General features: G+C 46.5%; 20 non-coding genes across 20 annotated transcripts; all 20 read left to right on the plus strand.

Moving 5' to 3' along the window:
• Window positions 1-317: 317 nt before the first annotated feature.
• On the plus strand, window positions 318-432 carry LOC144800605 (U5 spliceosomal RNA). The gene has a single exon (XR_013604498.1). It is a non-coding gene; the product is annotated as a U5 spliceosomal RNA (small nuclear RNA).
• A 919-nt stretch (window positions 433-1,351) lies between these two features.
• LOC144800320 (U5 spliceosomal RNA) lies at window positions 1,352-1,466 on the plus strand. Its single transcript, XR_013604231.1, has one exon. It is a non-coding gene; the product is annotated as a U5 spliceosomal RNA (small nuclear RNA).
• Window positions 1,467-2,386: 920 nt separating this feature from the next.
• Window positions 2,387-2,501, plus strand: LOC144800651 (U5 spliceosomal RNA). The gene has a single exon (XR_013604541.1). It is a non-coding gene; the product is annotated as a U5 spliceosomal RNA (small nuclear RNA).
• A 920-nt stretch (window positions 2,502-3,421) lies between these two features.
• LOC144800859 (U5 spliceosomal RNA) lies at window positions 3,422-3,536 on the plus strand. The gene has a single exon (XR_013604741.1). It is a non-coding gene; the product is annotated as a U5 spliceosomal RNA (small nuclear RNA).
• Window positions 3,537-4,449: 913 nt separating this feature from the next.
• On the plus strand, window positions 4,450-4,564 carry LOC144800710 (U5 spliceosomal RNA). The gene has a single exon (XR_013604598.1). It is a non-coding gene; the product is annotated as a U5 spliceosomal RNA (small nuclear RNA).
• Window positions 4,565-5,497: 933 nt separating this feature from the next.
• On the plus strand, window positions 5,498-5,612 carry LOC144800935 (U5 spliceosomal RNA). Its single transcript, XR_013604814.1, has one exon. It is a non-coding gene; the product is annotated as a U5 spliceosomal RNA (small nuclear RNA).
• Window positions 5,613-6,545: 933 nt separating this feature from the next.
• LOC144800931 (U5 spliceosomal RNA) lies at window positions 6,546-6,660 on the plus strand. Its single transcript, XR_013604810.1, has one exon. It is a non-coding gene; the product is annotated as a U5 spliceosomal RNA (small nuclear RNA).
• Window positions 6,661-7,580: 920 nt separating this feature from the next.
• LOC144800606 (U5 spliceosomal RNA) lies at window positions 7,581-7,695 on the plus strand. Its single transcript, XR_013604499.1, has one exon. It is a non-coding gene; the product is annotated as a U5 spliceosomal RNA (small nuclear RNA).
• A 919-nt stretch (window positions 7,696-8,614) lies between these two features.
• On the plus strand, window positions 8,615-8,729 carry LOC144800321 (U5 spliceosomal RNA). Its single transcript, XR_013604232.1, has one exon. It is a non-coding gene; the product is annotated as a U5 spliceosomal RNA (small nuclear RNA).
• A 920-nt stretch (window positions 8,730-9,649) lies between these two features.
• LOC144800652 (U5 spliceosomal RNA) lies at window positions 9,650-9,764 on the plus strand. Its single transcript, XR_013604542.1, has one exon. It is a non-coding gene; the product is annotated as a U5 spliceosomal RNA (small nuclear RNA).
• A 920-nt stretch (window positions 9,765-10,684) lies between these two features.
• LOC144800912 (U5 spliceosomal RNA) lies at window positions 10,685-10,799 on the plus strand. Its single transcript, XR_013604792.1, has one exon. It is a non-coding gene; the product is annotated as a U5 spliceosomal RNA (small nuclear RNA).
• A 933-nt stretch (window positions 10,800-11,732) lies between these two features.
• On the plus strand, window positions 11,733-11,847 carry LOC144800503 (U5 spliceosomal RNA). Its single transcript, XR_013604399.1, has one exon. It is a non-coding gene; the product is annotated as a U5 spliceosomal RNA (small nuclear RNA).
• Window positions 11,848-12,767: 920 nt separating this feature from the next.
• LOC144800607 (U5 spliceosomal RNA) lies at window positions 12,768-12,882 on the plus strand. The gene has a single exon (XR_013604500.1). It is a non-coding gene; the product is annotated as a U5 spliceosomal RNA (small nuclear RNA).
• Window positions 12,883-13,802: 920 nt separating this feature from the next.
• Window positions 13,803-13,917, plus strand: LOC144800374 (U5 spliceosomal RNA). The gene has a single exon (XR_013604283.1). It is a non-coding gene; the product is annotated as a U5 spliceosomal RNA (small nuclear RNA).
• A 920-nt stretch (window positions 13,918-14,837) lies between these two features.
• LOC144800041 (U5 spliceosomal RNA) lies at window positions 14,838-14,952 on the plus strand. Its single transcript, XR_013603962.1, has one exon. It is a non-coding gene; the product is annotated as a U5 spliceosomal RNA (small nuclear RNA).
• Window positions 14,953-15,872: 920 nt separating this feature from the next.
• On the plus strand, window positions 15,873-15,987 carry LOC144800653 (U5 spliceosomal RNA). The gene has a single exon (XR_013604543.1). It is a non-coding gene; the product is annotated as a U5 spliceosomal RNA (small nuclear RNA).
• An 889-nt stretch (window positions 15,988-16,876) lies between these two features.
• Window positions 16,877-16,991, plus strand: LOC144800860 (U5 spliceosomal RNA). The gene has a single exon (XR_013604742.1). It is a non-coding gene; the product is annotated as a U5 spliceosomal RNA (small nuclear RNA).
• A 920-nt stretch (window positions 16,992-17,911) lies between these two features.
• LOC144801051 (U5 spliceosomal RNA) lies at window positions 17,912-18,026 on the plus strand. Its single transcript, XR_013604927.1, has one exon. It is a non-coding gene; the product is annotated as a U5 spliceosomal RNA (small nuclear RNA).
• Window positions 18,027-18,933: 907 nt separating this feature from the next.
• LOC144800042 (U5 spliceosomal RNA) lies at window positions 18,934-19,048 on the plus strand. Its single transcript, XR_013603963.1, has one exon. It is a non-coding gene; the product is annotated as a U5 spliceosomal RNA (small nuclear RNA).
• A 920-nt stretch (window positions 19,049-19,968) lies between these two features.
• Window positions 19,969-20,084, plus strand: LOC144800457 (U5 spliceosomal RNA). The gene has a single exon (XR_013604358.1). It is a non-coding gene; the product is annotated as a U5 spliceosomal RNA (small nuclear RNA).
• Window positions 20,085-20,759: the final 675 nt, after the last annotated feature.

A 20,759-nucleotide genomic window follows, 5' to 3' on the forward strand; every position in this document is an offset into this window, starting at 1 on the left:
AAAGTCCTACAGTGCCACTTCACCTAAAGCCTGATGCACGCTTCCCATTCCCCTTGCCCAGCAGCCGCAACACCTCCTAATGAGCTGAGGTGTGTACAGAAAAGAATTTGCATATTCCCAGACAGACGCATGGGAACTGTCCACCTTTTTGATTTTCTATGCTTTGAGCAGAGACTCTGAAATTTGGGCCTGCTTCCCTCACCGGCCTGGTTCTTGTCCTCTTTCTTAGATTTTGAAAATACCTCTCAGGTCCTCACCCTCACAATGACGGGGTCTTTGATGTGGTGCCACTTACCCCCAGAGAGCCATATTCTAACTTACTCTGGTTTCTCTTCAAAACGAAAAAATCTTTCGCCTTTTACTAAAGATTTTCGTGGAGAGGAACATTTATGAGTTTATTCAATTTTTTTAAGCCTTACCACAGGTGAGGCTGTTTATCGTGTGTTTAAAGAAAAGCATTAGAAATTGGTGAATATCTGCGAGTTGTCTGCTGCTTTTTTATTGGGGACATGAGCTTAGGTGTTTTATTCCTGAACTCTCTGCTTGCTCATTTGCATAGACAGAGTGCAGGAGAGGTGCATCATGGGAAAGAGCTTGTGCAGTGCATGAGATTGCTTTTCGTGACTATCTTGGAATTTCACGATAGCAGGCAGTATGTTTTCTCCTCTCTTAATATTCCTGCTGTCAGAGGCCAGACGTCACCCTCCTTTTTCATGGTGGCACCTAGACTCACGCTGTGCTTTTCATAGGGCTTGCCCATTATTTGTGCCCGTTAGAGGTTGGCCAATCCTGAGTCGGTGCCCTGAGAGGGTGGCCAATCCTGAGTCAGATTCCTCTCAGGTACACTTGAAGCAGCACGCCAGTCCTTTTTCATGTGCCTCTAGCCTAGACAGATATATACTTCTATATTCAGGTTTAATTAAAGTACGTGCGAAAAAGGGACTTAAAGTGCATGGCTATGTGCAGAGCACAGTGGTGGCTCACAGCCTATCGATTGGAAGGATGGTGTGGAAAGCGTAAAATCGCTGGGGGACAAAAGTCCTACAGTGCCACTTCACCTAAAGCCTGATGCACGCTTCCCGTTCCCCTTGCCCAGCAGCCGCAACGCCTCCTAATGAGCTGAGGTGTGTACAGAAAAGAATTTGCATATTCCCAGACAGACGCATGGGAACTGTCCACCTTTTTGATTTTCTGTGCTTTGAGCAGAGACTCTGAAATTTGGGCCTGCTTCCCTCACCGGCCTGGTTCTTGTCCTTTTCTTAGAGCCTGAAAATACCTCTCAGGTCCTCACCCTCGCAATGACGGGGTCTTTGATGTGGTGCCACTTACCCCCAGAGAGCCATATTCTAACTTACTCTGGTTTCTCTTCAAAACGAAAAAATCTTTTGCCTTTTACTAAAGATTTCCGTGGAGAGGAACATTTACGAGTTTATTCAATTTTTTTAAGCCTTACCACAGGTGAGGCTGTTTATCGTGTGTTTAAAAGAAAAGCATTAGAAATTGGGAAATATCTGCGAGTTGCCTGCTGCTGTTTTTTGGGGACATGAGCTTAGGTGTTTTATTCCTGAACTCTCTGCTTGCTCATTTGCATAGACAGAGTGCAGGAGAGGTGCATCATGGGAAAGAGCTTGTGCAGTGCATGAGATTGCTTTTCGTGACTATCTTGGAATTTCACGATAGCAGGCAGTATGTTTTCTCCTCTCTTAATATTCCTGCTGTCAGAGGCCAGACGTCACCCTCCTTTTTCAAGGTGGCACCTAGACTCACGCTGTGCTTTTCATAGAGCTTGCCCGTTATTTGTGCCCGTTAGAGGTTGGCCAATCCTGAGTCGGTGCCCTGAGAGGGTTGCCAATCCTGAGTCAGATTCCTCTCATGTACACTTGAAGCGGCACGCCAGTCCTGTTTTATGTGCCTCTAGCCTAGACAGATATATACTTCTATATTCAGGTTTAATGGAAGTACGTGCGAAAAAGGGACTTAAAGTGCACGGCTATGTGCAGAGCACAGTGGTGGCTCACAGCCTATCGATTGGAAGGATGGTGTGGAAAGCGTAAAATCGCTGGGGGACAAAAGTCCTACAGTGCCACTTCACCTAAAGCCTGATGCACGCTTCCCGTTCCCCTTGCCCAGCAGCCGCAACGCCTCCTAATGAGCTGAGGTGTGTACAGAAAAGAATTTGCATATTCCCAGACAGACGCATGGGAACTGTCCACCTTTTGGATTTTCTGTGCTTTGAGCAGAGACTCTGAAATTTGGGCCTGCTTCCCTCACCGGCCTGGTTCTTGTCCTCTTTCTTAGAGCCTGAAAATACCTCTCAGGTCCTCACCCTCGCAATGACGGGGTCTTTGATGTGGTGCCACTTACCCCCAGAGAGCCATTTTCTAACTTACTCTGGTTTCTCTTCAAAACGAAAAAATCTTTCGCCTTTTACTAAAGATTTCCGTGGAGAGGACCATTTACGAGTTTATTCAATTTTTTTAAGCCTTACCACAGGTGAGGCTGTTTATCGTGTGTTTAAAAGAAAAGCATTAGAAATTGGGGAATATCTGCGAGTTGTCTGCTGCTGTTTTTTGGGGACATGAGCTTAGGTGTTTTATTCCTGAACTCTCTGCTTGCTCATTTGCATAGACAGAGTGCAGGAGAGGTGCATCATGGGAAAGAGCTTGTGCAGTGCATGAGATTGCTTTTCGTGACTATCTTGGAATTTCACGATAGCAGGCAGTATGTTTTCTCCTCTCTTAATATTCCTGCTGTCAGAGGCCAGACGTCACCCTCCTTTTTCAAGGTGGCACCTAGACTCACGCTGTGCTTTTCATAGGGCTTGCCCGTTATTTGTGCCCGTTAGAGGTTGGCCAATCCTGAGTCGGTGCCCTGAGAGGGTGGCCAATCCTGAGTCAGATTCCTCTCAAGTACACTTGAAGCGGCACGCCAGTCCTGTTTCATGTGCTTCTAGCCTAGACAGATATATACTTCTATATTCAGGTTTAATGAAAGTACGTGCGAAAAAGGGACTTAAAGTGCATGGCTATGTGCAGAGCACAGTGGTGGCTCACAGCCTAACGATTGGAAGGATGGTGTGGAAAGCGTAAAATCGCTGGGGGACAAAAGTCCTACAGTGCCACTTCACCTAAAGCCTGATGCACGCTTCCCGTTCCCCTTGCCCAGCAGCCGCAACACCTCCTAATGAGCTGAGGTGTGTACAGAAAAGAATTTGCATATTCCCAGACAGACGTATGGGAACTGTCCACCTTTTTGATTTTCTGTGCTTTGAGCAGAGACTCTGAAATTTGGGCCTGCTTCCCTCACCGGCCTGGTTCTTGTCCTCTTTCTTAGATTTTGAAAATACCTCTCAGGTCCTCACCCTCGCAAAGACGGGGTCTTTGATGTGGTGCCACTTACCCCCAGAGAGCCATATTCTAACTTACTCTGGTTTCTCTTCAAAATGAAAAAATCTTTCGCCTTTTACTAAAGATTTCTGTGGAGAGGAACATTTACGAGTTTATTCAATTTTTTTAAGCCTTACCACAGGTGAGGCTGTTTATCGTGTGTTTAAAAGAAAAGCATTAGAAATTGGGGAATATCTGCGAGTTTTTTGGGGACATGAGCTTAGGTGTTTTATTCCTGAACTCTCTGCTTGCTCATTTGCATAGACAGAGTGCAGGAGAGGTGCATCATGGGAAAGAGCTTGTGCAGTGCATGAGATTGCTTTTCGTGACTATCTTGGAATTTCACGATAGCAGGCAGTATGTTTTCTCCTCTCTTAATATTCCTGCTGTCAGAGGCCAGACGTCACCCTCCTTTTTCAAGGTGGCACCTAGACTCACGCTGTGCTTTTCATAGGGCTTGCCCGTTATTTGTGCCCGTTGGAGTTAGAGGTTGGCCAATCCTGAGTCGGTGCCCTGAGAGGGTGGCCAATCCTGAGTCAGATTCCTCTCAGGTACACTTGAAGCAGCACGCCAGTCCTGTTTCATGTGCCTCTAGCCTAGACAGATATATACTTCTATATTCAGGTTTAATGAAAGTACGTGCAAAAAAGGGACTTAAAGTGCATGGCTATGTGCAGAGCACAGTGGTGGCTCACAGCCTATCGATTGGAAGGATGGTGTGGAAAGCGTAAAATCGCTGGGGGACAAAAGTCCTACAGTGCCACTTCACCTAAAGCCTGATGCACGCTTCCCGTTCCCCTTGACCAGCAGCCGCAACGCCTCCTAATGAGCTGAGGTGTGTACAGAAAAGAATTTGCATATTCCCAGACAGACGCATGGGAACTGTCCACCTTTTTGATTTTCTGTGCTTTGAGCAGAGACTCTGAAATTTGGGCCTGCTTCCCTCACCGGCCTGGTTCTTGTCCTCTTTCTTAGAGCCTGAAAATACCTCTCAGGTCCTCACCCTCGCAATGACGGGGTCTTTGATGTGGTGCCACTTACCCCCAGAGAGCCATATTCTAACTTACTCTGGTTTCTCTTCAAAACGAAAAAATCTTTCGCCTTTTACTAAAGATTTCCGTGGAGAGGAACATTTACGAGTTTATTCAATTTTGTTAAGCCTTACCACAGGTGAGGCTGTTTATCGTATGTTTAAAAGAAAAGCATTAGAAATTGAGGAATATCTGCGAGTTGTCTGATGCTGTTTTTTGGGGACATGAGCTTAGGTGTTTTATTCCTGAACTCTCTGCTTGCTCATTTGCATAGACAGAGTGCAGGAGAGGTGCATCATGGGAAAGAGCTTGTGCAGTGCATGAGATTGCTTTTCGTGACTATCTTGGAATTTCACGATAGCAGGCAGTATGTTTTCTCCTCTCTTAATATTCCTGCTGTCAGAGGCCAGACGTCACCCTCCTTTTTCAAGGTGGCACCTAGACTCACGCTGTGCTTTTCATAGGGCTTGCCCGTTATTTGTGCCCGTTGGAGGTGCCCCATAGAGGTTGGCCAATCCTGAGTCGGTGCCCTGAGAGGGTGGCCAATCCTGAGTCAGATTCCTCTCAGGTACACTTGAAGCGGCACGCCAGTCCTGTTTCATGTGCCTCTAGCCTAGACAGATATATACTTCTATATTCAGGTTTAATGAAAGTACGTGCGAAAAAGGGACTTAAAGTGCATGGCTATGTGCAGAGCACAGTGGTGGCTCACAGCCTAACGATTGGAAGGATGGTGTGGAAAGCGTAAAATCGCTGGGGGACAAAAGTCCTACAGTGCCACTTCACCTAAAGCCTGATGCACGCTTCCCGTTCCCCTTGCCCAGCAGCCGCAACGCCTCCTAATGAGCTGAGGTGTGTACAGAAAAGAATTTGCATATTCCCAGACAGACGCATGGGAACTGTCCACCTTTTTGATTTTCTGTGCTTTGAGCAGAGACTCTGAAATTTGGGCCTGCTTCCCTCACCGGCCTGGTTCTTGTCCTCTTTCTTAGATTTTGAAAATACCTCTCAGGTCCTCACCCTCGCAATGACGGGGTCTTTGATGTGGTGCCACTTACCCCCAGAGAGCCATATTCTAACTTACTCTGGTTTCTCTTCAAAACAAAAAAATATTTCGCCTTTTACTAAAGATTTCCGTGGAGAGGAACATTTACGAGTTTATTCAATTTTTTTAAGCCTTACCACAGGTGAGGCTGTTTATCGTGTGTTTAAAAGAAAAGCATTAGAAATTGGGGAATATCTGCGAGTTGTCTGCTGCTGTTTTTTGGGGACATGAGCTTAGGTGTTTTATTCCTGAACTCTCTGCTTGCTCATTTGCATAGACAGAGTGCAGGAGAGGTGCATCATGGGAAAGAGCTTGTGCAGTGCATGAGATTGCTTTTCGTGACTATCTTGGAATTTCACGATAGCAGGCAGTATGTTTTCTCCTCTCTTAATATTCCTGCTGTCAGAGGCCAGACGTCACCCTCCTTTTTCAAGGTGGCACCTAGACTCACGCTGTGCTTTTCATAGGGCTTGCCCGTTATTTGTGCCCGTTGGAGGTGCCCCATAGAGGTTGGCCAATCCTGAGTCGGTGCCCTGAGAGGGTGGCCAATCCTGAGTCAGATTCCTCTCAGGTACACTTGAAGCGGCACGCCAGTCCTGTTTCATGTGCCTCTAGCCTAGACAGATATATACTTCTATATTCAGGTTTAATGAAAGTACGTGCGAAAAAGGGACTTAAAGTGCATGGCTATGTGCAGAGCACAGTGGTGGCTCACAGCCTAACGATTGGAAGGATGGTGTGGAAAGCGTAAAATCGCTGGGGGACAAAAGTCCTACAGTGCCACTTCACCTAAAGCCTGATGCACGCTTCCCGTTCCCCTTGCCCAGCATCCGCAACGCCTCCTAATGAGCTGAGGTGTGTACAGAAAAGAATTTGCATATTCCCAGACAGACGCATGGGAACTGTCCACCTTTTTGATTTTCTGTGCTTTGAGCAGAGACTCTGAAATTTGGGACTGCTTCCCTCACCGGCCTGGTTCTTGTCCTCTTTCTTAGATTTTGAAAATACCTCTCAGGTCCTCACCCTCGCAATGACGGGGTCTTTAATGTGGTGCCACTTACCCCCAGAGAGCCATATTCTAACTTACTCTGGTTTCTCTTCAAAACGAAAAAATCTTTCGCCTTTTACTAAAGATTTCCGTGGAGAGGAACATTTACGAGTTTATTCAATTTTTTTAAGCCTTACCACAAGTGAGGCTGTTTATCGTGTGTTTAAAAGAAAAGCATTAGAAATTGGGGAATATCTGCGAGTTGTCTGCTGCTGTTTGTTGGGGACATGAGCTTAGGTGTTTTATTCCTGAACTCTCTGCTTGCTCATTTGCATAGACAGAGTGCAGGAGAGGTGCATCATGGGAAAGAGCTTGTGCAGTGCATGAGATTGCTTTTCGTGACTATCTTGGAATTTCACGATAGCAGGCAGTATGTTTTCTCCTCTCTTAATATTCCTGCTGTCAGAGGCCAGACGTCACCCTCCTTTTTCAAGGTGGCACCTAGACTCACGCTGTGCTTTTCATAGGGCTTGCCCGTTATTTGTGCCCGTTAGAGGTTGGCCAATCCTGAGTCGGTGCCCTGAGAGGGTGGCCAATCCTGAGTCAGATTCCTCTCAGGTACACTTGAAGCGGCACGCCAGTCCTGTTTCATGTGCCTCTAGCCTAGACAGATATATACTTCTATATTCAGGTTTAATGAAAGTACGTGCGAAAAAGGGACTTGAAGTGCATGGCTATGTGCAGAGCACAGTGGTGGCTCACAGCCTAACGATTGGAAGGATGGTGTGGAAAGCGTAAAATCGCTGGGGGACAAAAGTCCTACAGTGCCACTTCACCTAAAGCCTGATGCACGCTTCCCATTCCCCTTGCCCAGCAGCCGCAACACCTCCTAATGAGCTGAGGTGTGTACAGAAAAGAATTTGCATATTCCCAGACAGACGCATGGGAACTGTCCACCTTTTTGATTTTCTGTGCTTTGAGCAGAGACTCTGAAATTTGGGCCTGCTTCCCTCACCGGCCTGGTTCTTGTCCTCTTTCTTAGATTTTGAAAATACCTCTCAGGTCCTCACCCTCACAATGACGGGGTCTTTGATGTGGTGCCACTTACCCCCAGAGAGCCATATTCTAACTTACTCTGGTTTCTCTTCAAAACGAAAAAATCTTTCGCCTTTTACTAAAGATTTTCGTGGAGAGGAACATTTATGAGTTTATTCAATTTTTTTAAGCCTTACCACAGGTGAGGCTGTTTATCGTGTGTTTAAAGAAAAGCATTAGAAATTGGTGAATATCTGCGAGTTGTCTGCTGCTTTTTTATTGGGGACATGAGCTTAGGTGTTTTATTCCTGAACTCTCTGCTTGCTCATTTGCATAGACAGAGTGCAGGAGAGGTGCATCATGGGAAAGAGCTTGTGCAGTGCATGAGATTGCTTTTCGTGACTATCTTGGAATTTCACGATAGCAGGCAGTATGTTTTCTCCTCTCTTAATATTCCTGCTGTCAGAGGCCAGACGTCACCCTCCTTTTTCATGGTGGCACCTAGACTCACGCTGTGCTTTTCATAGGGCTTGCCCATTATTTGTGCCCGTTAGAGGTTGGCCAATCCTGAGTCGGTGCCCTGAGAGGGTGGCCAATCCTGAGTCAGATTCCTCTCAGGTACACTTGAAGCAGCACGCCAGTCCTTTTTCATGTGCCTCTAGCCTAGACAGATATATACTTCTATATTCAGGTTTAATTAAAGTACGTGCGAAAAAGGGACTTAAAGTGCATGGCTATGTGCAGAGCACAGTGGTGGCTCACAGCCTATCGATTGGAAGGATGGTGTGGAAAGCGTAAAATCGCTGGGGGACAAAAGTCCTACAGTGCCACTTCACCTAAAGCCTGATGCACGCTTCCCGTTCCCCTTGCCCAGCAGCCGCAACGCCTCCTAATGAGCTGAGGTGTGTACAGAAAAGAATTTGCATATTCCCAGACAGACGCATGGGAACTGTCCACCTTTTTGATTTTCTGTGCTTTGAGCAGAGACTCTGAAATTTGGGCCTGCTTCCCTCACCGGCCTGGTTCTTGTCCTTTTCTTAGAGCCTGAAAATACCTCTCAGGTCCTCACCCTCGCAATGACGGGGTCTTTGATGTGGTGCCACTTACCCCCAGAGAGCCATATTCTAACTTACTCTGGTTTCTCTTCAAAACGAAAAAATCTTTTGCCTTTTACTAAAGATTTCCGTGGAGAGGAACATTTACGAGTTTATTCAATTTTTTTAAGCCTTACCACAGGTGAGGCTGTTTATCGTGTGTTTAAAAGAAAAGCATTAGAAATTGGGAAATATCTGCGAGTTGCCTGCTGCTGTTTTTTGGGGACATGAGCTTAGGTGTTTTATTCCTGAACTCTCTGCTTGCTCATTTGCATAGACAGAGTGCAGGAGAGGTGCATCATGGGAAAGAGCTTGTGCAGTGCATGAGATTGCTTTTCGTGACTATCTTGGAATTTCACGATAGCAGGCAGTATGTTTTCTCCTCTCTTAATATTCCTGCTGTCAGAGGCCAGACGTCACCCTCCTTTTTCAAGGTGGCACCTAGACTCACGCTGTGCTTTTCATAGAGCTTGCCCGTTATTTGTGCCCGTTAGAGGTTGGCCAATCCTGAGTCGGTGCCCTGAGAGGGTTGCCAATCCTGAGTCAGATTCCTCTCATGTACACTTGAAGCGGCACGCCAGTCCTGTTTTATGTGCCTCTAGCCTAGACAGATATATACTTCTATATTCAGGTTTAATGGAAGTACGTGCGAAAAAGGGACTTAAAGTGCACGGCTATGTGCAGAGCACAGTGGTGGCTCACAGCCTATCGATTGGAAGGATGGTGTGGAAAGCGTAAAATCGCTGGGGGACAAAAGTCCTACAGTGCCACTTCACCTAAAGCCTGATGCACGCTTCCCGTTCCCCTTGCCCAGCAGCCGCAACGCCTCCTAATGAGCTGAGGTGTGTACAGAAAAGAATTTGCATATTCCCAGACAGACGCATGGGAACTGTCCACCTTTTGGATTTTCTGTGCTTTGAGCAGAGACTCTGAAATTTGGGCCTGCTTCCCTCACCGGCCTGGTTCTTGTCCTCTTTCTTAGAGCCTGAAAATACCTCTCAGGTCCTCACCCTCGCAATGACGGGGTCTTTGATGTGGTGCCACTTACCCCCAGAGAGCCATTTTCTAACTTACTCTGGTTTCTCTTCAAAACGAAAAAATCTTTCGCCTTTTACTAAAGATTTCCGTGGAGAGGACCATTTACGAGTTTATTCAATTTTTTTAAGCCTTACCACAGGTGAGGCTGTTTATCGTGTGTTTAAAAGAAAAGCATTAGAAATTGGGGAATATCTGCGAGTTGTCTGCTGCTGTTTTTTGGGGACATGAGCTTAGGTGTTTTATTCCTGAACTCTCTGCTTGCTCATTTGCATAGACAGAGTGCAGGAGAGGTGCATCATGGGAAAGAGCTTGTGCAGTGCATGAGATTGCTTTTCGTGACTATCTTGGAATTTCACGATAGCAGGCAGTATGTTTTCTCCTCTCTTAATATTCCTGCTGTCAGAGGCCAGACGTCACCCTCCTTTTTCAAGGTGGCACCTAGACTCACGCTGTGCTTTTCATAGGGCTTGCCCGTTATTTGTGCCCGTTAGAGGTTGGCCAATCCTGAGTCGGTGCCCTGAGAGGGTGGCCAATCCTGAGTCAGATTCCTCTCAAGTACACTTGAAGCGGCACGCCAGTCCTGTTTCATGTGCTTCTAGCCTAGACAGATATATACTTCTATATTCAGGTTTAATGAAAGTACGTGCGAAAAAGGGACTTAAAGTGCATGGCTATGTGCAGAGCACAGTGGTGGCTCACAGCCTAACGATTGGAAGGATGGTGTGGAAAGCGTAAAATCGCTGGGGGACAAAAGTCCTACAGTGCCACTTCACCTAAAGCCTGATGCACGCTTCCCGTTCCCCTTGCCCAGCAGCCGCAACACCTCCTAATGAGCTGAGGTGTGTACAGAAAAGAATTTGCATATTCCCAGACAGACGTATGGGAACTGTCCACCTTTTTGATTTTCTGTGCTTTGAGCAGAGACTCTGAAATTTGGGCCTGCTTCCCTCACCGGCCTGGTTCTTGTCCTCTTTCTTAGATTTTGAAAATACCTCTCAGGTCCTCACCCTCGCAATGACGGGGTCTTTGATGTGGTGCCACTTACCCCCAGAGAGCCATATTCTAACTTACTCTGGTTTCTCTTCAAAATGAAAAAATATTTCGCCTTTTACTAAAGATTTCCGTGGAGAGGAACATTTACGAGTTTATTCAATTTTTTTAAGCCTTACCACAGGTGAGGCTGTTTATCGTGTGTTTAAAAGAAAAGCATTAGAAATTGGGGAATATCTGCGAGTTGTCTGCTGCTGTTTTTTGGGGACATGAGCTTAGGTGTTTTATTCCTGAACTCTCTGCTTGCTCATTTGCATAGACAGAGTGCAGGAGAGGTGCATCATGGGAAAGAGCTTGTGCAGTGCATGAGATTGCTTTTCGTGACTATCTTGGAATTTCACGATAGCAGGCAGTATGTTTTCTCCTCTCTTAATATTCCTGCTGTCAGAGGCCAGACGTCACCCTCCTTTTTCAAGGTGGCACCTAGACTCACGCTGTGCTTTTCATAGGGCTTGCCCGTTATTTGTGCCCGTTGGAGGTGCCCCATAGAGGTTGGCCAATCCTGAGTCGGTGCCCTGAGAGGGTGGCCAATCCTGAGTCAGATTCCTCTCAGGTACACTTGAAGCGGCACGCCAGTCCTGTTTCATGTGCCTCTAGCCTAGACAGATATATGCTTCTATATTCAGGTTTAATGAAAGTACGTGTGAAAAAGGGACTTAAAGTGCATGGCTATGTGCAGAGCACAGTGGTGGCTCACAGCCTAACGATTGGAAGGATGGTGTGGAAAGCGTAAAATCGCTAGGGGACAAAAGTCCTACAGTGCCCCTTCACCTAAAGCCTGATGCACGCTTCCCGTTCCCCTTGCCCAGCATCCGCAACGCCTCCTAATGAGCTGAGGTGTGTACAGAAAAGAATTTGCATATTCCCAGACAGACGCATGGGAACTGTCCACCTTTTTGATTTTCTGTGCTTTGAGCAGAGACTCTGAAATTTGGGCCTGCTTCCCTCACCGGCCTGGTTCTTGTCCTCTTTCTTAGATTTTGAAAATACCTCTCAGGTCCTCACCCTCGCAATGACGGGGTCTTTGATGTGGTGCCACTTACCCCCAGAGAGCCATATTCTAACTTACTCTGGTTTCTCTTCAAAACGAAAAAATCTTTCGCCTTTTACTAAAGGTTTCCGTGGAGAGGAACATTTACGAGTTTATTAAATTTTTTTAAGCCTTACCACAGGTGAGGCTGTTTATCGTGTGTTTAAAAGATAAGCATTAGAAATTGAGGAATATCTGCGAGTTGTCTGATGCTGTTTTTTGGGGACATGAGCTTAGGTGTTTTATTCCTGAACTCTCTGCTTGCTCATTTGCATAGACAGAGTGCAGGAGAGGTGCATCATGGGAAAGAGCTTGTGCAGTGCATGAGATTGCTTTTTGTGACTATCTTGGAATTTCATGATAGCAGGCAGTATGTTTTCTCCTCTCTTAATATTCCTGCTGTCAGAGGCCAGACGTCACCCTCCTTTTTCAAGGTGGCACCTAGACTCACGCTGTGCTTTTCATAGGGCTTGCCCGTTATTTGTGCCCGTTAGAGGTTGGCCAATCCTGAGTCGGTGCCCTGAGAGGGTGGCCAATCCTGAGTCAGATTCCTCTCAGGTACACTTGAAGCGGCACGCCAGTCCTGTTTCATGTGCCTCTAGCCTAGACAGATATATACTTCTATATTCAGGTTTAATGAAAGTACGTGCGAAAAAGGGACTTGAAGTGCATGGCTATGTGCAGAGCACAGTGGTGGCTCACAGCCTAACGATTGGAAGGATGGTGTGGAAAGCGTAAAATCGCTGGGGGACAAAAGTCCTACAGTGCCACTTCACCTAAAGCCTGATGCACGCTTCCCATTCCCCTTGCCCAGCAGCCGCAACACCTCCTAATGAGCTGAGGTGTGTACAGAAAAGAATTTGCATATTCCCAGACAGACGCATGGGAACTGTCCACCTTTTTGATTTTCTGTGCTTTGAGCAGAGACTCTGAAATTTGGGCCTGCTTCCCTCACCGGCCTGGTTCTTGTCCTCTTTCTTAGATTTTGAAAATACCTCTCAGGTCCTCACACTCACAATGACGGGGTCTTTGATGTGGTGCCACTTACCCCCAGAGAGCCATATTCTAACTTACTCTGGTTTCTCTTCAAAACGAAAAAATCTTTCGCCTTTTACTAAAGATTTTCGTGGAGAGGAACATTTATGAGTTTATTCAATTTTTTTAAGCCTTACCACAGGTGAGGCTGTTTATCGTGTGTTTAAAGAAAAGCATTAGAAATTGGTGAATATCTGCGAGTTGTCTGCTGCTTTTTTATTGGGGACATGAGCTTAGGTGTTTTATTCCTGAACTCTCTGCTTGCTCATTTGCATAGACAGAGTGCAGGAGAGGTGCATCATGGGAAAGAGCTTGTGCAGTGCATGAGATTGCTTTTCGTGACTATCTTGGAATTTCACGATAGCAGGCAGTATGTTTTCTCCTCTCTTAATATTCCTGCTGTCAGATGCCAGACGTCACCCTCCTTTTTCATGGTGGCACCTAGACTCACGCTGTGCTTTTCATAGGGCTTGCCCATTATTTGTGCCCGTTAGAGGTTGGCCAATCCTGAGTCGGTGCCCTGAGAGGGTGGCCAATCCTGAGTCAGATTCCTCTCAGGTACACTTGAAGCAGCACGCCAGTCCTTTTTCATGTGCCTCTAGCCTAGACAGATATATACTTCTATATTCAGGTTTAATTAAAGTACGTGCGAAAAAGGGACTTAAAGTGCATGGCTATGTGCAGAGCACAGTGGTGGCTCACAGCCTATCGATTGGAAGGATGGTGTGGAAAGCGTAAAATCGCTGGGGGACAAAAGTCCTACAGTGCCACTTCACCTAAAGCCTGATGCACGCTTCCCGTTCCCCTTGCCCAGCAGCCGCAACGCCTCCTAATGAGCTGAGGTGTGTACAGAAAAGAATTTGCATATTCCCAGACAGACGCATGGGAACTGTCCACCTTTTTGATTTTCTGTGCTTTGAGCAGAGACTCTGAAATTTGGGCCTGCTTCCCTCACCGGCCTGGTTCTTGTCCTCTTTCTTAGAGCCTGAAAATACCTCTCAGGTCCTCACCCTCGCAATGACGGGGTCTTTGATGTGGTGCCACTTACCCCCAGAGAGCCATATTCTAACTTACTCTGGTTTCTCTTCAAAATGAAAAAATCTTTCGCCTTTTACTAAAGATTTCCGTGGAGAGGAACATTTATGAGTTTATTCAATTTTTTTAAGCCTTACCACAGGTGAGGCTGTTTATCGTGTGTTTAAAGAAAAGCATTAGAAATTGGTGAATATCTGCGAGTTGTCTGCTGCTTATTTATTGGGGACATGAGCTTAGGTGTTTTATTCCTGAACTCTCTGCTTGCTTATTTGCATAGACAGAGTGCAGGAGAGGTGCATCATGGGAAAGAGCTTGTGCAGTGCATGAGATTGCTTTTCGTGACTATCTTGGAATTTCACGATAGCAGGCAGTATGTTTTCTCCTCTCTTAATATTCCTGCTGTCAGAGGCCAGACGTCACCCTCCTTTTTCATGGTGGCACCTAGACTCACGCTGTGCTTTTCATAGGGCTTGCCCATTATTTGTGCCCGTTAGAGGTTGGCCAATCCTGAGTCGGTGCCCTGAGAGGGTGGCCAATCCTGAGTCAGATTCCTCTCAGGTACACTTGAAGCAGCACGCCAGTCCTTTTTCATGTGCCTCTAGCCTAGACAGATATATACTTCTATATTCAGGTTTAATTAAAGTACGTGCGAAAAAGGGACTTAAAGTGCATGGCTATGTGCAGAGCACAGTGGTGGCTCACAGCCTATCGATTGGAAGGATGGTGTGGAAAGCGTAAAATCGCTGGGGGACAAAAGTCCTACAGTGCCACTTCACCTAAAGCCTGATGCACGCTTCCCGTTCCCCTTGCCCAGCAGCCGCAACGCCTCCTAATGAGCTGAGGTGTGTACAGAAAAGAATTTGCATATTCCCAGACAGACGCATGGGAACTGTCCACCTTTTTGATTTTCTGTGCTTTGAGCAGAGACTCTGAAATTTGGGCCTGCTTCCCTCACCGGCCTGGTTCTTGTCCTCTTTCTTAGAGCCTGAAAATACCTCTCAGGTCCTCACCCTCGCAATGACGGGGTCTTTGATGTGGTGCCACTTACCCCCAGAGAGCCATATTCTAACTTACTCTGGTTTCTCTTCAAAACGAAAAAATCTTTCGCCTTTTACTAAAGATTTCCGTGGAGAGGAACATTTACGAGTTTATTCAATTTTTTTAAGCCTTACCACAGGTGAGGCTGTTTATCGTGTGTTTAAAAGAAAAGCATTAGAAATTGGGAAATATCTGCGAGTTGCCTGCTGCTGTTTTTTGGGGACATGAGCTTAGGTGTTTTATTCCTGAACTCTCTGCTTGCTCATTTGCATAGACAGAGTGCAGGAGAGGTGCATCATGGGAAAGAGCTTGTGCAGTGCATGAGATTGCTTTTCGTGACTATCTTGGAATTTCACGATAGCAGGCAGTATGTTTTCTCCTCTCTTAATATTCCTGCTGTCAGAGGCCAGACGTCACCCTCCTTTTTCAAGGTGGCACCTAGACTCACGCTGTGCTTTTCATAGAGCTTGCCCGTTATTTGTGCCCGTTAGAGGTTGGCCAATCCTGAGTCGGTGCCCTGAGAGGGTTGCCAATCCTGAGTCAGATTCCTCTCAGGTACACTTGAAGCGGCACGCCAGTCCTGTTTTATGTGCCTCTAGCCTAGACAGATATATACTTCTATATTCAGGTTTAATGGAAGTACGTGCGAAAAAGGGACTTAAAGTGCATGGCTATGTGCAGAGCACAGTGGTGGCTCACAGCCTATCGATTGGAAGGATGGTGTGGAAAGCGTAAAATCGCTGGGGGACAAAAGTCCTACAGTGCCACTTCACCTAAAGCCTGATGCACGCTTCCCGTTCCCCTTGCCCAGCAGCCGCAACGCCTCCTAATGAGCTGAGGTGTGTACAGAAAAGAATTTGCATATTCCCAGACAGACGCATGGGAACTGTCCACCTTTTTGATTTTCTGTGCTTTGAGCAGAGACTCTGAAATTTGGGCCTGCTTCCCTCACCGGCCTGGTTCTTGTCCTCTTTCTTAGAGCCTGAAAATACCTCTCAGGTCCTCACCCTCGCAATGACGGGGTCTTTGATGTGGTGCCACTTACCCCCAGAGAGCCATTTTCTAACTTACTCTGGTTTCTCTTCAAAACGAAAAAATCTTTCGCCTTTTACTAAAGATTTCCGTGGAGAGGACCATTTACGAGTTTATTCAATTTTTTTAAGCCTTACCACAGGTGAGGCTGTTTATCGTGTGTTTAAAAGAAAAGCATTAGAAATTGGGGAATATCTGCGAGTTGTCTGCTGCTGTTTTTTGGGGACATGAGCTTAGGTGTTTTATTCCTGAACTCTCTGCTTGCTCATTTGCATAGACAGAGTGCAGGAGAGGTGCATCATGGGAAAGAGCTTGTGCAGTGCATGAGATTGCTTTTCGTGACTATCTTGGAATTTCACGATAGCAGGCAGTATGTTTTCTCCTCTCTTAATATTCCTGCTGTCAGAGGCCAGACGTCACCCTCCTTTTTCAAGGTGGCACCTAGACTCACGCTGTGCTTTTCATAGGGCTTGCCCGTTATTTGTGCCCGTTAGAGGTTGGCCAATCCTGAGTCAGATTCCTCTCAAGTACACTTGAAGCGGCACGCCAGTCCTGTTTCATGTGCTTCTAGCCTAGACAGATATATACTTCTATATTCAGGTTTAATGAAAGTACGTGCGAAAAAGGGACTTAAAGTGCATGGCTATGTGCAGAGCACAGTGGTGGCTCACAGCCTAACGATTGGAAGGATGGTGTGGAAAGCGTAAAATCGCTGGGGGACAAAAGTCCTACAGTGCCACTTCACCTAAAGCCTGATGCACGCTTCCCGTTCCCCTTGCCCAGCAGCCGCAACACCTCCTAATGAGCTGAGGTGTGTACAGAAAAGAATTTGCATATTCCCAGACAGACGCATGGGAACTGTCCACCTTTTTGATTTTCTGTGCTTTGAGCAGAGACTCTGAAATTTGGGCCTGCTTCCCTCACCGGCCTGGTTCTTGTCCTCTTTCTTAGATTTTGAAAATACCTCTCAGGTCCTCACCCTCGCAATGACGGGGTCTTTGATGTGGTGCCACTTACCCTCAGAGAGCCATATTCTAACTTACTCTGGTTTCTCTTCAAAATGAAAAAATCTTTCGCCTTTTACTAAAGATTTCTGTGGAGAGGAACATTTACGAGTTTATTCAATTTTTTTAAGCCTTACCACAGGTGAGGCTGTTTATCGTGTGTTTAAAAGAAAAGCATTAGAAATTGGTGAATATCTGCAAGTTGTCTGCTGCTGTTTTTTGGGGACATGAGCTTAGGTGTTTTATTCCTGAACTCTCTGCTTGCTCATTTGCATAGACAGAGTGCAGGAGAGGTGCATCATGGGAAAGAGCTTGTGCAGTGCATGAGATTGCTTTTCGTGACTATCTTGGAATTTCACGATAGCAGGCAGTATGTTTTCTCCTCTCTTAATATTCCTGCTGTCAGAGGCCAGACGTCACCCTCCTTTTTCAAGGTGGCACCTAGACTCACACTGTGCTTTTCATAGGGCTTGCCCATTATTTGTGCCCGTTAGAGGTTGGCCAATCCTGAGTCGGTGCCCTGAGAGGGTGGCCAATCCTGAGTCAGATTCCTCTCAGGTACACTTGAAGCGGCACGCCAGTCCTGTTTTATGTGCCTCTAGCCTAGACAGATATATACTTCTATATTCAGGTTTAATGAAAGTACGTGCGAAAAAGGGACTTAAAGTGCATGGCTATGTGCAGAGCACAGTGGTGGCTCACAGCCTATCGATTGGAAGGATGGTGTGGAAAGCGTAAAATCGCTGGGGGACGAAAGTCCTACAGTGCCACTTCACCTAAAGCCTGATGCACGCTTCCCGTTCCCCTTGCCCAGCAGCTGCAACGCCTCCTAATGAGCTGAGGTGTGTACAGAAAAGAATTTGCATATTCCCAGACAGACGCATGGGAACTGTCCACCTTTTTGATTTTCTGTGCTTTGAGCAGAGACTCTGAAATTTGGGCCTGCTTCCCTCACCGGCCTGGTTCTTGTCCTCTTTCTTAGAGCCTGAAAATACCTCTCAGGTCCTCACCCTCGCAATGACGGGGTCTTTGATGTGGTGCCACTTACCCCCAGAGAGCCATATTCTAACTTACTCTGGTTTCTCTTCAAAACAAAAAAATCTTTCGCCTTTTACTAAAGATTTCCGTTGAGAAGAACATTTACGAGTTTATTCAATTTTTTTAAGCCTTACCACAGGTGAGGCTGTTTATCGTGTGTTTAAAAGAAAAGCATTAGAAATTGGGGAATATCTGCAAGTTTTTTGGGGACATGAGCTTAGGTGTTTTATTCCTGAACTCTCTGCTTGCTCATTTGCATAGACAGAGTGCAGGAGAGGTGCATCATGGGAAAGAGCTTGTGCAGTGCATGAGATTGCTTTTCGTGACTATCTTGGAATTTCACGATAGCAGGCAGTATGTTTTCTCCTCTCTTAATATTCCTGCTGTCAGAGGCCAGACGTCACCCTCCTTTTTCAAGGTGGCACCTAGACTCACGCTGTGCTTTTCATAGGGCTTACCCATTATTTGTGCCCGTTAGAGGTTGGCCAATCCTGAGTCGGTGCCCTGAGAGGGTGGCCAATCCTGAGTCAGATTCCTCTCAGGTACACTTGAAGCGGCACGCCAGTCCTGTTTTATGTGCCTCTAGCCTAGACAGATATATACTTCTATATTCAGGTTTAATGAAAGTACGTGCGAAAAAGGGACTTAAAGTGCATGGCTATGTGCAGAGCACAGTGGTGGCTCACAGCCTATCGATTGGAAGGATGGTGTGGAAAGCGTAAAATCGCTGGGGGACGAAAGTCCTACAGTGCCACTTCACCTAAAGCCTGATGCACGCTTCCCGTTCCCCTTGCCCAGCAGCTGCAACGCCTCCTAATGAGCTGAGGTGTGTACAGAAAAGAATTTGCATATTCCCAGACAGACGCATGGGATCTGTCCACCTTTTTGATTTTCTGTGCTTTGAGCAGAGACTCTGAAATTTGGGCCTGCTTCCCTCACCGGCCTGGTTCTTGTCCTCTTTCTTAGAGCCTTAAAATACCTCTCAGGTCCTCACCCTCGCAATGACGGGGTCTTTGATGTGGTGCCACTTACCCCCAGAGAGCCATATTCTAACTTACTCTGGTTTCTCTTCAAAACGAAAAAATCTTTCGCCTTTTACTAAAGATTTCCGTGGAGAGGAACATTTACGAGTTTATTCAATTTTTTTAAGCCTTACCACAGGTGAGGCTGTTTATCGTGTGTTTAAATGAAAAGCATTAGAAATTGGGGAATATCTGCGTGTTTTTTGGGGACGTGAGCTTAGGTGTTTTATTCCTGAACTCTCTGCTTGCTCATTTGCATAGACAGAGTGCAGGAGAGGTGCATCATGGGAAAGAGCTTGTGCAGTGCATGAGATTGCTTTTCGTGACTATCTTGGAATTTCACGATAGCAGGCAGTATGTTTTCTCCTCGCTTAATATTCCTGCTGCCAGAGGCCAGACGTCACCCTCCTTTTTCAAGGTGGCACCTAGACTCACGCTGTGCTTTTCATAGGGCTTGCCTGTTATTTGTGCCCGTTAGAGGTGCCCCATAGAGGTTGGCCAATCCTGAGTCGGTGCCCTGAGAGGGTGGCCAATCCTGAGTCAGATTCCTCTCAGGTACACTTGAAGCGGCACGCCAGTCCTTTTTCATGTGCCTCTAGCCTAGACAGATATATACTTCTATATTCAGGTTTAATGAAAGTACGTGCGAAAAAGGGACTTAAAGTGCATGGCTATGTGCAGAGCACAGTGGTGGCTCACAGCCTATTGATTGGAAGGATGGTGTGGAAAGCGTAAAATCGCTGGGGGACAAAAGTCCTACAGTGCCACTTCACCTAAAGCCTGATGCACGCTTCCCGTTCCCCTTGACCAGCAGCCGCAACGCCTCCTAATGAGCTGAGGTGTGTACAGAAAAGAATTTGCATATTCCCAGACAGACGCATGGGAACTGTCCACCTTTTTGATTTTCTGTGCTTTGAGCAGAGACTCTGAAATTTGGGCCTGCTTCCCTCACCGGCCTGGTTCTTGTCCCCTTTCTTAGAGCCTGAAAATACCTCTCAGGTCCTCACCCTCGCAATGACGGGGTCTTTGATGTGGTGCCACTTACCCCCAGAGAGCCATTTTCTAACTTACTCTGGTTTCTCTTCAAAACGAAAAAATCTTTCGCCTTTTACTAAAGATTTCCGTGGAGAGGAACATTTACGAGTTTATTCAAATTTTTTTAAGCCTTACCACAGGTGAGGCTGTTTATCATGTGTTTAAAAGAAAAGCATTAGAAATTGGGGAATATCTGCGAGTTGTCTGCTGCTGTTTTTTGGGGACATGAGCTTAGGTGTTTTATTCCTGTACTCTCTGCTTGCTCATTTGCATAGACAGAGTGCAGGAGAGGTGCATCATGGGAAAGAGCTTGTGCAGTGCATGAGATTGCTTTTCGTGACTATCTTGGAATTTCACTATAGCAGGCAGTATGTTTTCTCCTCTCTTAATATTCCTGCTGTCAGAGGCCAGACGTCACCCTCCTTTTTCAAGGTGGCACCTAGACTCACGCTGTGCTTTTCATAGGGCTTGCCCGTTATTTGTGCCCGTTAGAGGTTGGCCAATCCTGAGTCGGTGCCCTGAGAGGGTGGCCAATCCTGAGTCAGATTCCTCTCAGGTACACTTGAAGCGGCACGCCAGTCCTGTTTTATGTGCCTCTAGCCTAGACAGATATATACTTCTATATTCAGGTTTAATGAAAGTACGTGCGAAAAAGGGACTTAAAGTGCATGGCTATGTGCAGAGCACAGTAGTGGCTCACAGCCTATCGATTGGAAGGATGGTGTGGAAAGCGTAAAATCGCTGGGGGACAAAAGTCCTACAGTGCCACTTCACCTAAAGCCTGATGCACGCTTCCCGTTCCCCTTGCCCAGCAGCTGCAACG

The sequence above is a fragment of the Lissotriton helveticus genome, chromosome 12, assembly GCF_964261635.1.
Source record: "Lissotriton helveticus chromosome 12, aLisHel1.1, whole genome shotgun sequence".
In the NCBI taxonomy this organism is placed as follows: domain Eukaryota; kingdom Metazoa; phylum Chordata; class Amphibia; order Caudata; family Salamandridae; genus Lissotriton; species Lissotriton helveticus.